This window comes from Orbicella faveolata, unplaced genomic scaffold (assembly GCF_042242905.1).
Source record: "Orbicella faveolata isolate gen_17 unplaced genomic scaffold, um_ofav_v1 contig_13, whole genome shotgun sequence".
In the NCBI taxonomy this organism is placed as follows: domain Eukaryota; kingdom Metazoa; phylum Cnidaria; class Anthozoa; order Scleractinia; family Merulinidae; genus Orbicella; species Orbicella faveolata.
Window position 1 is genome coordinate 6367798 of NW_028301540.1, and position 17296 is coordinate 6385093.

The 17296-nt window shown below is 38.6% G+C and overlaps 1 long non-coding RNA gene and 1 pseudogene across 1 annotated transcript; both read right to left on the reverse strand.

Annotated features, from left to right (window-relative positions):
- Positions 1-495: 495 nt before the first annotated feature.
- On the reverse strand, positions 496-5132 carry LOC149114756 (uncharacterized; annotated as a pseudogene).
- A 44-nt stretch (positions 5133-5176) lies between these two features.
- Positions 5177-14816, reverse strand: LOC149114757 (uncharacterized). Its single transcript, XR_016205900.1, has 4 exons — positions 14787-14816; positions 14550-14597; positions 8731-8798; positions 5177-6200 (listed from the first exon to the last, which is right to left on the reverse strand). It is a non-coding gene; the product is annotated as an uncharacterized LOC149114757 (long non-coding RNA).
- Between the last annotated feature and the right edge of the window lie 2480 nt (positions 14817-17296).

The following is a 17296-nucleotide window of genomic DNA, read 5'->3' on the forward strand; positions in this document are numbered from 1 at the left end:
ATCACAAGTTTTAGCTTGATATCCGTGTTTACTTCATTGATATTAGTATTGATAAACGTTTTAAACAATTTCAACCGTGTGTTGCTTTTACTGTGAAGTGACTTCAACTGTGGTTTCCAAAGAGTTTCCAGCCAATCACAGCACGAGTTTGAACTAGAGGAATCCGAGTTTGTTGGTGATTGGACCAATTGTGTTGGAGCAGCGTCAATGTTTGCTGTTGCCATTGATTTGAACGACTTGACAAATGAGCCACAAAAAGAATTTGAACTCAGGACTTAAACTCTGAGTGGTCGCTTGTCATGCACTCAATTATTTTTGTTGCAAGATTCAGGGTGTTCGTTGTTTTTCGCGGGATTCGAAATTGTTTTCGTTACAGGACCAGATTTTTCGGTCCAGTTGAAAATAATTTCTTTAAAATCATCATTTTTTGTCGCTGGACCATGAAGCATTGTTTTCTATGCGCTAGGTTTAATTGAAATTATTTTTATCGCTGGCGTGTGGTGCTGTTTAAGTCAACGAAATTTGAACCCAATTACCAGCCAATCAAAATCGTCCGTTCCAAGGGCTAAGAATCGCGCTACTCGCGCTACTGTGATTGGTTAAAATCTCTCAGGTGGCTTGGTTGAAGTCAATGTATTGTAACTTTGTTACCTATTAATAAAACCTGACCTTTTGTTCTTCCTGCTGTGTTTATCTCCCGGCAACTTCACCTGAAGAACTTTGAAATTCACTTTGGAATCTGTAAAGCCAACGGCGATAAGGCGCTCACGAGGACAAGCTGCTAAACTGCACACACGGCTTTCTAAAGCAATTTCACTTAGCAGGCCACCTGACTTAACATTAAACAACTGAAGAAAATAACCTGTTGATTTAATACCGAAGCAGGTAATGCACTCCTCGTCACTAACAAACTGGCAACCAACGATTTTAAATAACCTTTGCTCATGAATACGTGGTCGTATTCTTTGGAGTATTTTTCCTAAAACTACAGCGAGGACGTAAAGGGTTTCGGTAAGGGGTTCAGAAAGTACGCAATATTGTTCAGTAGGAGAAAATGACTTGCATGGACGAAAGTCGAAACGCCTGGAAAATGTCTTGCATGGACGAAAGTCGAAACGCCTGGTCACCTTCCACAGTACTTTGTCTCCACAATGCATCTGCAATTCATCCTCATCAGCGGTTATCACGTGACATTTACTGTTACATGCAACAAAACGCCCATGAATAGGAATTGTTGACAGAATGCCTTCCCTAGTTGTATCCAAAATGATGACGTAACTTGTGATTCCGTTGCGGGCCACTCGTTCTTCTGATATGGGGATTACTTTAGTGATGTCCTCTGAGCCAGTCCAACTTCGGATGCACTCAGACAGCTCAGGATTGCACAGCTCAAGGGTGTCGCGACTGGTTTGCAACAGAACACCTTCTCTTACAGCTACAAGATTATATTCAACAAACAATTCCGTGACAAAATATTTTTTCCCAGGTTTGAACAAACCACTTGAAATGTCCCAACCCATAAGTATAATTCTTTGACTTCGGTTTGGTTTAGTGAGAACAAACAGCGTGTCACCATTCAATGATAATACGACGTTCAACACAGTCGATGTAGTCTTAAAAACTTCTCTTTCGACTTTCGTCAGTTCATCAAGCTGTAACATCTCTATGATTTCACTCCTTGAAGCAACTCTCAATACAGATCGGTTATTCAGCACAAAAGCAAGTCCGGGTCTCCAGGGTTGCATGGGATCTCTTTTCAAAGGGAAGCTAAAAGGATCTCCTAATAAAAATCCGGTCTCACTACACAATTCAAATTCCCACGGCTGGTAAGACAAATGAGGCAAAACATCTAACGAAAAGTCGCCGTCATTTACCATGTTGACGTCTAAACGAAAGAGATCGCACAAGGCACTGTTGAAAGCCAAGCAATAAAGGCATCGACAGTCAGGGGAGAACCTTATCATTCCGCATTCTTTTGGAATAGTTCTCTGTGCCACAGTTCTATAACCATCCATTACGTCAAGCAAACCAATCGAACCAGAAATGTCAGAAATTGCTAGCAGTCTTCCATCGCGAGACAAAGCAAAGGACACAATATCGTCATTCCATGTAAAACGATTTATCTCTGAACCATCTGTCAGACTCCACATGATAATGGATTTACCATCGCTGGGGGAATTAGTTAGCATCCTGATCTTGTCTGCAGAAATTGAACAAACATAGAAACGGCACTCGCTCGAAAGAAAAAGAGGTTTCAGGTCCCCGTCAAACGTATAGGCATGGCTGAGGATTCCTGGTAAGACAAGGTCCTCTGTAGGATGAAACACTACTGAGCGGTATAATGACCTGGCATGATATGACAGGACTGGTCTATATGGTTCATAGACATCATCATCATCAGCAGCAGCACACAGGAGTCTATTTTTTCCTACGTACAAGTAGTGATATTTCTTTACCTCGACACCTCGGGTCCATAGCTGCTTTCCAGTATGGAGCGACCATAGCTGGATCTCGTTATTTACACATTCGCACACCATGTAGTCCAACCGCCGTGAAACATCAAAACAAGCTACAGCAGCTGAACATCGAAATTTGGTTTGAACAAGCCCTTGCAGATCCTCTTTGTGCAAGTATTCCATATACGCCATTTCAGAATATCTCGTCTCTAAAAGGTTTGAAGCTTCAGATGAAAGTTCAGGTCCTCCCTCGTTCAACAAGGTTTGAAAGATGGTGTGGGGAAGCTCTTCTAATGTGGCAAAGTGTTTTCTTAACAAGACCAACAAAGTGTTCAGGGCCCTTTGAAGTACTTCGATGCCCGCTTGCTTCTGGACACAAACAATGTCTTCAATCGCCGCTGTGACATTCACACAAAATTTGCATGCACAAGCTCTAAGTCCAAAACAAATTTCGTGACAACTTCCTCAAGGCTGCATACTCGCGCATCCTGTAATTGTAGCATGTGTTGAACTCCATGACGCAGAGCGTACTTTGCAGTGTCAGGGAACTGTGCGCCGTCAACGCCTTTTCGTTTCACCTCATCAAGCTCATCAATGCACAGCTTAGATAGGACTTCATGGCCTGTTTCGTCCAAACTGAACTGGTGCTGTCCGTAGTTAGATTTTCCAATCAACCAGTCTTTGACCGACTTGTGAAAGAAGTGAATGCACTCGTCTTGAACGGGTAGAAGTGCCGAAACACAAGCAATAACCACATTTACTTTTCGCTGAACCAATGATGTCGATTTACCTGGTAGCAACAATTTAGACACAAAACCAAGAGACAATGGCTCTCTTGCAGCTGCGACGCCACTCAGGAAATTGCAAAAGTGGTCCTCCGTGACGTTAAGTTTCTTACAAAGTTCAGTCCCCAGACGCTTGAAATACGAGTGGTAAACAGACGAAATACCTGATGGTAAGATGCTGTCCAGCAGTTCAGGGGTTAAAACTGGCACTTCCTTCTGTATGAAATCTACCAGGTAATGAGCATATAGCATGACTCCTTCTGACTTTTGAACCAGTGCTTGCAAGATGATTTCTGGATGCTCAGATTGCAATAAATGGCTGACTTTCTTTTCAAAGCAAAGGTAAACATCCTTCATGTTCTCTTCAACGTTTGGATCCAGCTGCAAGGGGTGCAAATTCTTTAGAGTTTCTGCTATGTTTCGTTCCGGTCGCGTTGTCACCAGAAATCGAATCCACAGTGGTAGATGTTGAAAGTAATTAGCAACTACGTCTAGTAGGTCATTTCTTCCCTGGAATTCACTTTCGTCTAACCCATCTATGACCACCAGAAAGGTCAAACCAGGGTCGTTCAAGTTGGCTAGAGGTTCCTCAAACAGTACTTCGAACAGATCCTTCACGTCCATGTTGTTTATCTCCACACCCAGATATCTTGACAACTTTTCGACGAGAGCTTTCTTGTAGTCTGGCAGAAAATCACACAGCTGACTGGCTAAGGACTGTAGCATCACCTTGGGATTCCTGTGGCGCGCCCTGTCATGCTGACAAAAGTGTCTTCCGGCCAGTTTCCAAGCTTCGTTCCTCTTTTCGTTCCTCTTTTCTCACATGACAGCTGAGATCACAGACTTCCCCATCCCAGGATTTCCACTGATTACCATCACACGATTTGGGCAACTTCTGTCATTTAACCAACTCTCGACTGTGGCAATGATGGACAAACGGGTTCCCTCTGTGTAGCTGTCTGCGTGACGTCTTCCGATTTTTTCCAGGGAATCAATATTGGCGAGTTTCTTAAGGATTTCGCTTTCTCTATGCTTTTCTCTTTGTCCTTCCAAGTCTTTCTCCTTCCCGTAAGTCTGATGTATTTCTTCTACTTTCGAGTTCGTTTCCTGCAGTGTCTGGCGTATTTCGTGGAGCTTCATGTTGCTATCTTGAATTGTCCTACGATCTTCTAGTTGTTTCTTAAGTAATTCGTTAACAGTTTGCTTTGTTTTGGTCTGGGCCTGTTGTACTTCGGTTAGAGATCGACACATGCCTCCAGCTGTAACTTAATATCAAGCTCACTGACATACTATTTGCATACAACATCAATATAGTCTTCCTCTCCACAATGCTCTTCCTTCAGTCTATCAATTTCTGCGTTATCTAACCCAAGACCACGAAGAGCACCACTAATTTTAGGCCAAAGAGCATTGAAAGTAGGTGTATTAATACCGGTAGTGGTAACATGACCGTACAACTCATTGCGAAAAAACTTTATGCGGAGCAGATTTGCCTCACGAGAGTGGTCCCTGGGGTGTGGTTTATGATTCCATTCTTCTTTTCCACCTGGAGGAGAAAGTCCACAAATGCTGGTCAGGAGGAGGAACAGAAGAGAGATGTCGAAATTCTTGGAATCTGGGATGGCTCCTCCAGTTGGGAACAGTTTGTACCACTGAAAATTATTTAAAAAGTTTCTCATTTGAGAGCTTGTTCAGAGTTTTACGGTGCCTGTTGAGGTTTTCCTCCAGATTTGATGGGGGATGATAATGGTCAAAAAGGTTCCTAAGAACCGTTGTTCCGCCATCAATGAGAAGTCTGCTGAGCTTGGCTCCATTTGTCTTCTCCACAGAGCTAGCCGGAGGTGATGGTGTAGCAGTTGCCATCTCAAACCAAAGACAAGCCTTCAATCGTATCTGTGTGAAATAGACATAGATTTACCTTATTTTTTCTCTCAAGTGGCCAATTGGTACATTTGATTAGTTGAACTCTCGGCTCTCGGTGGGGGTGGGCAGGGGAGAAGTTCAACAGCATAATACTTTGGGTAGCTGTTTCCAATCCCTTCATTCCAGGATACTTGTGCAGTGAAACTTAGCATTGGAGACTTCCGCTTAATACAAACACCCGCTTATTATGGACGGTTACATATATGTTTGTCCCGAAGAAAAATTCAAATTTCTTCCCTTACATTATCCCGCTTATTACGGTCAATGGACACTTTTCTGCGACGCGAGTGACACGCTTTTGTACATGTACAAATTGAGCCTCGGTTTAAGGACATTAGTTATCTTGTGCACTGTTTATGGGCTAATCGTACCGCCGGAAATGAAAGTTGCTGCAGGTTAACACGTTTTTCATCACTAATGACCACTAATAGCAAGACGTGTTTGAGACATGTCTTTCTTCTGAAGTTTGTTCCTTGCAAACATTGGCATGATACATAAATTTGACTATATTAATGAGAATTAGGCCCTCTTCATTTTGAACTTAAATTACAGCTGAGACGCAACACATTGTCCCGGTTCCCTTGAATTTTATGCAGTAATCTTTGTATCCATAAACATGTGCTTTTGACGCTTTTTTTCTAACAGCCCGCTTGATATGGACACAAAGATAACACAGCAACTTTTGCTCAGTCTCTTTGGTGTGAGCCTGTTTCACGTACTGGATCACTGTCGATAAATCGATAATTAAGCCTTCGCCTTTAGATTCTAATTCATGAAGGATATCACTTGGATATCTTTCCTTGATTTTAGTATTCAAAGCAAAGCACTGTAACCGAGTTTACTTTTGCATCACAGTTTTCAAACTTTACAAGCTTGCTGATTGAGAACAACTGAGATGTAAATTGAAAGCAAACGATTCTTCTACACTAATAAGGTACATGTTCTTGATTCTACCAGAAACCCTACCAGTAGCCAGTGTTCTTCTAGATAGCTAATTTGCAGCCCTTTAATGTGGCAATGTTCCTCTCTGCCTCCACTGAAATCAAAATGAAAGTAACAGATTATTTACACAGTACACTGTACAAGACTAGTATATGTACATTGTGGATCGATTCTACAGAAAGTACAAAGGTAATAGTGTGACTAGGACAGCTGGAAAGAACAATCATTAAAATTAGCCAATCAGAACGCTTTATTGCTGGCCCATTATTTTCTGAGTCAGTTGGACCTGATAAAATTGATATTCAGCTGTTTGTCAATCAGAGTCGTGCAATAAATCTATTTAATGATAAAGATAAAATGTTCATGATCATGTCATGAGCGTGGGAGAAAGGAAAAAACCTCTCTGCATTTCTGAACATGACTTCCCAGATACCTGGTCCGGCACTCTATCCACAGAGCTACGGGGAGCCTCATGGTGCACTAGGCCATTAACTAATTTCATATGGGACACACGTTCTGCATGCTGCTAGGAGCAGCAATGTCAAAAGCATCACGTGTGTGACATATCATCATGGTGCATGCACATTTAATAGCCTTCCAACGAACATAAAGATTTTGCCACCTAAGGAACGTTTCAAGGCTATCTCCGATTTTTTTTTTTGGGTTATTTTTTAGAACATTTTCAATTCGATATCCAATTTTTATGAGAACGCTATTACCTTTTTAAGCTTTTTAATTTTTTAAACATTTCAGCGTATCTTTTAAAGTAGAAAGTTTTTTTATAGATATATATTATTTATACATGCTCCTTTTATTTTACGTTATACAGGGCCCCCATTGATACCAGTCCTGCGACTGAAGGGGTTACCCTGTTTAAATATCGATTATTATTATTATTATTATTATTATTATTATTATTATTATTATTATTATTATATAATCAGAGAGATGGAAAGTTTTGAGATACCCAGATGGTGGGAGTTTTCAGGGTGTGAGCTCTGAGTTTTTGAGACCTTGAAAACTGATTTTCTTAGTTTTCTTGAAATAAAAGGTCCCTTCTCACAGAAACAAACTACTAAGGTAAACTCGGTATTCTTAACTACTTAGCTATACATGTGAGCACCTCCACCACTAAATCCTTTCATTTTACATTTTATCAATTTCTGACTGATGTCCCCAAGATCATTAATAAATTAATGGGCCCTTCGACGACGAAAACGATGTCGTGCAATATGGTGGCCATACTCCAGGTAATACTAAGTCATGCAGCCTTGGTTTACAATGCACATCTGTGATATTGGACACCCATGTTATGGTCAATTATTGACACAAGGTATCTGCTGACCAGCATCACGTGACCATATTGCGGGCTCATGTTTACAGTTCAGCTTTCTTTGAAGTTGACTGCTGACCAAGTGTTGTTTTTCGATTATCTCGCAGGCTCAAGCCAGGTTAACTTGTTGCATTTAGGGCCAGGGTGTTTGAAAGGCAGTTAATGCTAACCCAGGATAATGCGATTAAAAGTTAACCGAACTATAAATTAATTTTGAATGTTTTTACTGCTTTGTGCAGTCTGAGATTATTCAAACTCAAAATAGGAGGCCAAACAATATAAACAGAAAACCTTACCACAAAGTTACAAAACTCAAATCAAAATTCTCCCTTATCCTGGGTTAGCTTAATTGGGCTTTGAATAACCTGGCCAAGGAGCTCTGCTCGTAGGCTTGGCAAAATCTATATATATTAGTTTGTGATCATGCCATTGGAAAAATAATTATAAGTAACATCTGTGCTGCTATTAAACCTCTAGGATCAGCTTTGTATTTTGATACACGGCTTATGTTGTTGTTTACACACAGATGTATAACAAAAGCGGTCATACATGTATCTGGCCACGATTTTGGAAAAATTAACTAAATGCCCTCACTCGATTAAGCACCTAGCTCCCTCAAATAAAGCACTGGCCACCCTCCCCGGGCACAAACATTCCAAAGATTTATGGCAATTTCTGTTTATCAGTCATTGATATAACAAATATTTTTGTGATTATTAATATTCTTATTGTAATTAACTTTTGTAATAATTCCACCATCTGGGATTTTTGAAAAAGATTGTGGGGACAATGGTGAAGATTGTAGTAGAAATAGGCACAGGCACAGTACAGGTTATCCACAAACAAGACTTTTCTTGTCAAGAATTTATTTCTCACTGCGAATACTACCAAGCTAACATTTTGCTTCCCTCTTAGGATTCTTGTTGGGATCCAGGAGTTATTTTTTTCTGGGCAGGATCATGACAAACTTGGACAGATTTCTAGGCAGGATTTATGCCAAGATGCCCTGCGGGTTTTTTTCCCCAGAGGATTCTGCCGGGAAAATTTGGCCACTTCAGGTTCAGGGATTCTTGGTGGAATCCTGCCAGGATCCCAGTACCTATTTTACAACTGAGGGGTTTTCCCATCATTTCAGCAGTGATCTCTTCAATATATTGTTTGCATCACATTTTTTATGGCATATTCTAGATGTTGTCTGATTGAGTAACCCTGATTGAAATTTTACCATGTAAGTTATATTTTATGTTGTTTTTACAGTAAAGTAATAAGCTCTGGAAGTAAACAATCATACCATTTGACCAGTGTTCCTCCAGTTAGTCAATTCTCTGTCCTTAAAGTTAAGCTTCGTCTCTACTTTCACTGCAATCAAGATTCAAATTATTTAGTAATTTACACATAATAAGATTTGCTCTAAATAACTTAAAACTGCAGAGAGTATTTTCCAAAAAATTTCAACTTTAACTGCTTATTCTTTTGAAAAAGACTTTGTGCTTCTCCTTGCAGTGCTGGAAATAATTTTTCTTCTTTAACAGGACATGTGTCCTTTCAAATCTTCATTTTGGTCGGACATCTCATCAATTTGACCGGACATTAATTTGAATAATTGATTAGCATAATTAATTAGTATAATAAAATTTATTAGCATACTGTAAAGATTTTCAATACAAATCCTTCAAAACTAAATTTAAATTTGATTTATTCATCATTTATGATTAACTAGATGACTTTATCTACTAGATGACTGCACTCAGATCTCTCTTGGTTTTCTCCAAGCAAACCTAGTTTTCTATTGAATGCTACTATTAAAGCAGGAGCCCATCACTACGAGTGTGAAACAACCCCAATTACTCCTGTCCCGGCATTTTCATAGGCCAATCTATTTTTAGTTTGAATTTACCACGAATTCAGAACCCCGTACATACATGAAATGCTAACAGCATATCATAATGCATATAACGCATAATAGGGTGATTTCTGAAAAGTACTTTATTTGGCAAGTACAGGAAAGATGAACACTTCTGCTTTATGATATGGCAGCAGTCCGTAATGGGCTCCTGGATATGGCTCAGACTGTCATTAGGGCCAAAAATTAAAAAATTCTTGAGTGGCCATCCGGCAACATAAGTGATAAAAGTCAAGTAGGAATTTTATTCAGAAAAGAATTCAATCATAAAATCTGTAAAGCAAAAAATTCCAACACTTTTTTGGCCGCTAATTTTGTATAGGTAGCTAATGCAATGTCTATGAAGGATTCATGCATTCCAAGAGACACCATCGGTAGGCATACATGACGTACTCAATACTAAAGGGTTTCTAATGCATTATAGGGCGATTTCAAACACATTCAGCCATTTGCAAGTTTTCCGATGAGAGAGAATACTCCACAGCAAAGCAAAAGGATATATTGCTTTCTTTTCTTATGTTGAATATCGTAGAAGCAAAGATCTTTGACTAAGTATTTCTGGAGGGACATAGTGTCTGAGAAAAACATAGGTACGCAAGGCGTGCAAGAGTTTTTCTTTTTGTGTGAAGTGTCGGAGATAGGAGCATTCATGGTACAGTAATGATTTGGTTAATTTGACATTTTTTCTTTGGTTGCGATGTTACATCGGTCACGGTAAGATAGCTAAATAGTAAGCCATAAAATGTTTGACTGAACAAACTACAGTAATCTGACATGTCTCCAGATTAATGTAGATACCATCTTATTTTCTAACAGGCAATTTGATTCGTTCTTTGATACAACCCGGTGTGACACGCACACATGCATAACTCCCTCACTCACCGATCACATAACCCTTCCAACCCCCAAGAGGAATTTTTGCTCAAAATACTCAAGTAACGTAAGAGACGTAAGTTTACCTTTTCATGCAACACAACACAACACAACTTCACCGAAAATAGAAAGAAAGAGAAAAAAACCTCGGACGCCTTGAAAGTCTGATTTAATTAAATTGCACTTTAACTTGGTGCCGCGCAGTCTTCAAAGAACATTTGAACAGTTTTCATACTTTTTACCTTCAAAAATATCGGACTGAAATGAATGTCATGAAATAAAACTTTTAAACTGCTACTGCAGAGACGTAAAAACCGTCCAGAAATGAAAGCTTTTTTGTTTAATATCCTGGAAACAATAGCCGATAACTTGTCAGCTCTAATTGAATTTACTCCCATATAAAAACAAAAGTGTCACATTACACTTAGTAACTAAAAAACAAAAATATTGTGTTATATTTGCATGCAACAAGAACAAAACAATTGTTACCCGCACTTACTAATGTAAACGTTAGAACTGTTTCAAATCTAAAGTATCGTCCCCTCTAAAACATGTCCTAAGAACTAGAAGCGACGATTCGTGACCTCTAATTGAATTTACTCCTTGTGAAAAACAAAAGTATCGAGTTACCTTTAACTAAAAATAAAAATATCTCGTTGCATTTGCATACTACAAACTCAAGAACTGTTTCAAACCTCAAGGCTCATCTCGTTCAGTTAACTAAAATCCTCAGCCTAACCCACAGAAAATGTCGAACTAAACCCAATATATGAATACTTCCTCCTCTTTTATAGAAGAATGAATACGGCCATTCTGAACTTTATCGGGATCAGATCTTCTCACATACCATTTACCTTTACAACAAGAAATTTTATTGGCTGTTTATAGTAGATCCAATCTGATTGGTGTGACATACATACATCTCTCACTCACTCACTCACTCACTCACTCACTCACCCATTGACCCGTCCATAACATACTCGACGCGCCGACTAAGAGGTATTTTTTTTACAAAAAAAAAAACTCAATAACCGTTATTGATCGTCATAACAGAGAAACGTAGTCGCCGTTATGGTAGCCTGTGAATGCAGACGTATTTTTGGCTGTCCACTAAACGAGAATTTTTGGTCGCCAAAGAGGAAATTTTAGCCGCATTGGTGACCGTACCTGAGTTGCAATTTTGAGCCTTTTAACAATGTATCTAACCAAATTTTATGGATGGAGTAGGACAATAACTTGGTGTTGGTTAAACGTTCGGACATCATGTCCGATCATAATGTGAAATTGGCCGGACATATTCAAAATTTGGTCGGACAATATCCAATGACCAACTGTTATTTCCAGCCCTGCCTTGTTACATTTCATACATTAAATTTCTGAAACATTTCTTTAATTCAGAAGTTTGGCTTCAACAGATCAATAAATTGCCTCCTTGTAAAATGAGCATCTTGCTAGTTATTCAACTGTTCTGAAAAACATTAAAGTACTTACCTTACTAGTAAGTTTATTTAAAAGCAATTCACTATATATGTATTCCCCTCTGAATTATGTAAACCCATTGTTTATGTTTCTTTTAAAGATGGGTAGATTAAGCTTATTATTATTAAGGAAAATATTCTTTCTCTCTGTCCAGGTGCAAGTTAATTATTAACTCACTTGATTTGTTCAACAATTGGAAATCCAAACCTTCCAACCCTCCCTTCTCTTATCAGCCTTTCATTTACAGACCACTCAGTCAGGCCTCTCCTCTCATATTCCACCCTCAGCCTCCCCTCTCCTTTCTTATATCCCACGTTCATGGGTAAGATAGTTGACCACTAATATAATGATGGTGTATTTACCAGCTCCCTCCCTCCCCTCCAAACAGCCTCTCCTCAAGGAAATTAAGAGCTGGCTAAGCCTAAGCCACCCCATTAATATTACACTATATGTCTATAGGGCAAGTGTAGCTGAATTCAATAGAACTGCTATCAAGGAAATGGCAACAAAAATATGAAGCATAGACTTGTGGCTAACTGAGTAGCTGTCATCAGGATCTAATAAGGTTACAAACCTGGGGTGGGTGGGATGAGGAGATTTTGGCCTTGTGTTACATGTAAATGTGGGTGGAATAGACTTAAGAATACAATTGGATGTTCTTTATGCTTATGTCTAGCCCTCAGATCAACAGTAGGCAGGTAGAATATCTTTAAATGCTTAAGCTAAAGTAGTAGCATGTCATGCCCAATGTTAGTATAAGCTGACTGCTATGCTTGGTAGAATTCCTGAAACCAACGGGGTACGGTATCACCCATCCAGCTTCCAACTCAGACCATATAACGCAGTTCGTACTCTTTTGAGCTCTTCAAATTCCATGACTGTCCATGACTTTTTCCACGACCTTTTCAAGTTTTCCAAAACCTTACGTTTAGCTGTCAGTTTCAAAAATTAAAAAACTTTCCTTGTTTTAGAGTACACAAACCCTGGTGTCCACCAAAATGCGTACCGTTTGCACTGCTTAATTACTCCTCTCTATCTAACATTGTCCTTGCCTTATCATCTGCAGCAACTTATCTTATTATCAAACTAAACTTTAATTTTCCATGACTTTCAAGGACTGACAATTAAATTCCATGACCTTCCGGGCCTGGAAAATGAAAGTCTTAAATTCCATGACTTTCCAGGTTTTCCATGACCTATATGAACCCTGTATAAGGACATCATGCCAACTTTTCACTCATTTGCACATCTGCCTGGGTTAAGTAGCTTTCTCTAAAGCAAAGATGTCTTCATCATGTGCCAAGACACTACATAAATGTAGCCTCTGTTTATAGCGTTGGACTTCAAAATCAAATCCCACAGAATCTTAGCTGTCTTCTCGTGAGTTAAAAGAAAACAGGAAATAGGGCAGTAATCTGTGAAACAGATTGTTTACATCGGTTATTGTGACGTGAAACACAATACATGAGATCGATAAAGTGCCAAGGGAAATACATGTACAATCGGGCAGAAAAGAGATGATGCATATATAAACAGGTAAGACCATAGAATTATTTTTCCAGTGCATGATTTCTGCCATCTGTATAATGAGCCCTATGGTGCATGTTCATAGAAACACTGAAAAATTGTGGTTTTCCAAGCAGATTTCAAAATAGCGATCAATAAACCAGAACTTGGACTACTGTAACTTTTTTGGCAAAAATTGTTGCAATTTAACAGGAAGCACAGACCACTAGGTATTTTCTAAAATCAATCCTTGTTGGGCACATCTTCACATGAGGCTGCCTAATTACAAATGCATTTTAGTTTCTAAAGAAAATGCTGAGTGTAAATTGAAATATCAGACTTCGTATGGAGTCTGTATTGATTACTGGTATTGACGCTAATCAATATACAATAGAAACTTCTTCCTGTATCTACATTGTCTACTTTGTTAACTCTGGGAAATATCAAATATTATTATTTTCAAAATGTCAGCAAACTGTGACACTCGACTGATCTACAGTACAATCCCGAATTTTGTGCTCTAATGTTCATTAATTAAAGTGCAAACTGATTTTGTCGGCAGGCTAGATTATAACTGTACTCACTAAATGCACAAGTAAGAATTTGAAACTACAAAAGTCTTTTACATTAAGCCCATATTTTATCAATTAATTTAACGTCTGCTGCGCACAAACTGGTCTAGAGTAGGAAATGTACACAAAATGGTAAATATTCAAGGTCAAACAATTTGTCCATTGCTCAGGACAAATGAATCTCTGGCTTTACATGATAAAATATACAACTGAACCGTAATATTTACCACTTCAAAATGTTTTGATAAAGCTTTTTGTTTGTGGGGCCAGTAACAACTAAAAGATAAACGAAAATCTGGCAACGCAAATATATAGGTGGGATGTTTCCAAATGCAAATTCCCAGTGATACAGCTGTAATTAAAATACTGACCAAATGACTTGATTAATCATCAAGGTTGCAAGCCAGTCATTACTAAACTGTTATGGTCATAATTCAGAGAGTCTAAAGCCTTCTCTGTGATTACTTCTAGTATAAAGCAAGCGGTTTGACTTCACAGACCGGCAGGAGAGTATTGTACAGCCAATCAGCCAACAAGAAACCCGCTATGAGAGAGTTGACGGTACAATGAATGTTCCTTTCGATCTTCATCTTCTTCCATCAAAGCAACCTACAGTCGATATTAATGTTTGCACGACCCCGGGATCCCATAGGAACCAAACATAAGGGTTTTGATTTTTGAAATTATTCTAAGTCATGCCAGAGTGGATGATCTTTCAGCTGTCCAAGCTGAAAAAACCCAGGCTGGTTCTTACTCACAGTTTACTAAAATTCCTACCTCTATGCCGTCAAGCACATTTTCACTTCGAATTCCACAGAACAAGACCTGCAATAGATGACAATAATTCACTGAAGACGAAGAAAGCTTGGCACAAATAACTGAACATCGATTGAAGAAATCGAAAGCGGAAGTGAATCCTTCGATCACAGAAATATATGTTCAAACAAGCAAATAATTCTAAACGCTGTGTTGCTGTTAATAGGTCACGGAAACCGAATATCATTCTCAACTAACCTTGCTGTCGAAAATGGATCCGTAGTTCGGTTGTAGCGAAAACTAAGACCCCCGAAAACTAAGACCTAAGACCTAAGACCTAAGACCCGAAAACCATGACCCGAAAACGAAGACCCGAAAACGAAGACCCGAAAACGAAGACCCCTTTATTTTCTTTATTTTCCAAACCCCTGCTCCACCCCCGTCCTTGATTATGATAAATTGTAGGATTATGATGTCTTTCCGCCGCCCGGACTTTAGCAAAAGCGAAAACGAATACCCGAAAGATCCATTATCTTTTTGTCCTTTCTTTTTAATTGAGTTATTTGAAACGAAAAAACTTAAAACATTTTCTTCAAATCCTGGTTTTAAAAGGAATCAACCCACAAAACAGAAAATCCACCACTACAGTACAACGTTTTTACTCAACAGATTGAACTGATTTATTTCCCCGGTCAAACGCTGTACTTCAATTACACTCGATTACACTTGGCCTAAGTCCATTTAAGAAAGGCGTAAAAGCGCCTTATTTGCACCAGAGAATGGGTATTCTTGCGACAATCAAAAAACAGTGACTACAAATAAAATACCGTATCATAACAAACAATAACAATGTCAGTAATACTAACTGAACATTTTTTCGCATTTGACGCTGTTGGAGTGTGAAAATTCGCATTTCTTCATATTCAGTCAAAAGAAACCCTTTGGTAAACTATTTACGAAAATGACATTTAAAATTTTCAAAGGGTTTTTATTTTTGAGAAAATCGGCAAAACGTGAAATGCCGTTTACGCGTCCCCGCCGCCATAAAATTTTGTCCAAAATTCGTGCGTATTCAAAACACTCGCAAGGAAAGAAGGTTCAACGTATGAAATTTATCTTTGGCATGTAAGCGGGGAATCCAATATACAACACAGAAACCTAAAAATATTGCAAAAAGATGCACTTTAACAGATCATTTTGAAAGCCCGAAAATTGGTATTTTGAGCACTTTGGTAAACACTTGAAACAAGGCAACTTTGGTGGCAAAAATCGTGTCCTGGTACATCGAAATTTGGAATAACAAATAGATCGGTGTAACATATAAAAAATCCAGCTTAGGCAATTGAAAAACCACCCGTTGAGAAAAGTAAACGCATGGTGAATTTTCGATGTATTGACTAGAAAAAATTGTCACGGTCACGCAATCACTAGTAAACAGATTTCGATTGGATTTATTCATTGTGTTTTAGTTTTGCTCACTTTGGCTACAGTTTATGCTCGAATAGAAAATCAATCTATCTTATGTATTATTTACTGTTTTGTATTCATATCAAAATGAATTTTAGAAGAGGTGAAAATTGATCTGACCGCAAAAATACAAAGATGAAGTTTTGTGTCATATTTACCGACTTAAAGTTTGTTTCCACTGAACCCAACTACTTAGCCCAGTAGGGAGTGGAAATTGTAATCTAAAAATAGACATCCGATAATTTGTAATCTATTAACCATTGTTTCTATCAACTCAAGCCAACTTGCTTTAACAGCCGAGGTTCCCTTTAACCATGCATGCTTAAACTTCTAGTAATTGTTACGAAATGTCAGGCATAGCTAAAATGCAAGTGGATCTTTTTTGCAACTTTTTACACAAGCCAAAAATAGGGATAGTTTTGCAGATTCTGCCACAATAATTCGAACCAGTGCAGATATAGCAGCACCGGTCATTCATATAAAAGGAGAGGCGCACCTGTTACAGTAAGCCACACTTTCCCATCCGGATCTAGGCTAAACATTGTTGTTGAATTTGTCTTCATATACCTGATTGAAGTAACGTTGACCCATGAAAAGCATAAACCATAAACGATGCGACCCAAATGTTTACTGGGAAATCAAAAAAGGAATTGTCTTTGGTGACAGAATGAACGTTATAATAAGACAGGTTGCGTGAATCATGCTCATAAAGCTCTAAAGGAAAGAAAAAAATTTTATTTCAAAAAATGGTATATTTCCAAGCTTGCGAATGGTGTCTACCCATAATCTCATTCGGTCTTATCGTTCATGGTTTATGCAATTCGTAGGGTAAACGTTTTTTCAATTTGGTATTTTCCCTCAATAATGTCATTGCAGTAAAAAAAATACCTTTGTATTCTCTTCACTGGCATGTTTCAATCAACAAATATAGTTTGCGTAGTTTCTTTCTGTACTGGACAAAAAGATAATGGATCTTTCGGGTATTCGTTTTCGCTTTTGCTAAAGTCCGGGCAGTAGGAATTAGCAAGGAGTGACAGGCCTGCACAACTTCTAACAATGGAAACTTTTGTACCATGTAATATATGACCCCTTTATAGTTTTGCTCTTACGAGTATGTCTTTTAGGGATTTACCTCTTTTATACGATATTAGTGGTGGCTCTTTGAAAATTTGCCGTAGAGAAGGCTGATTTTGTATCAAGTGCCATTTTTCCATTAAAACATTTTTGAGGTTGGGCACTGATGGTTGATATTGTGTTATTTTTGTTTATCCTCCGTGTCCATGATCAGAACAGCAAGCAAT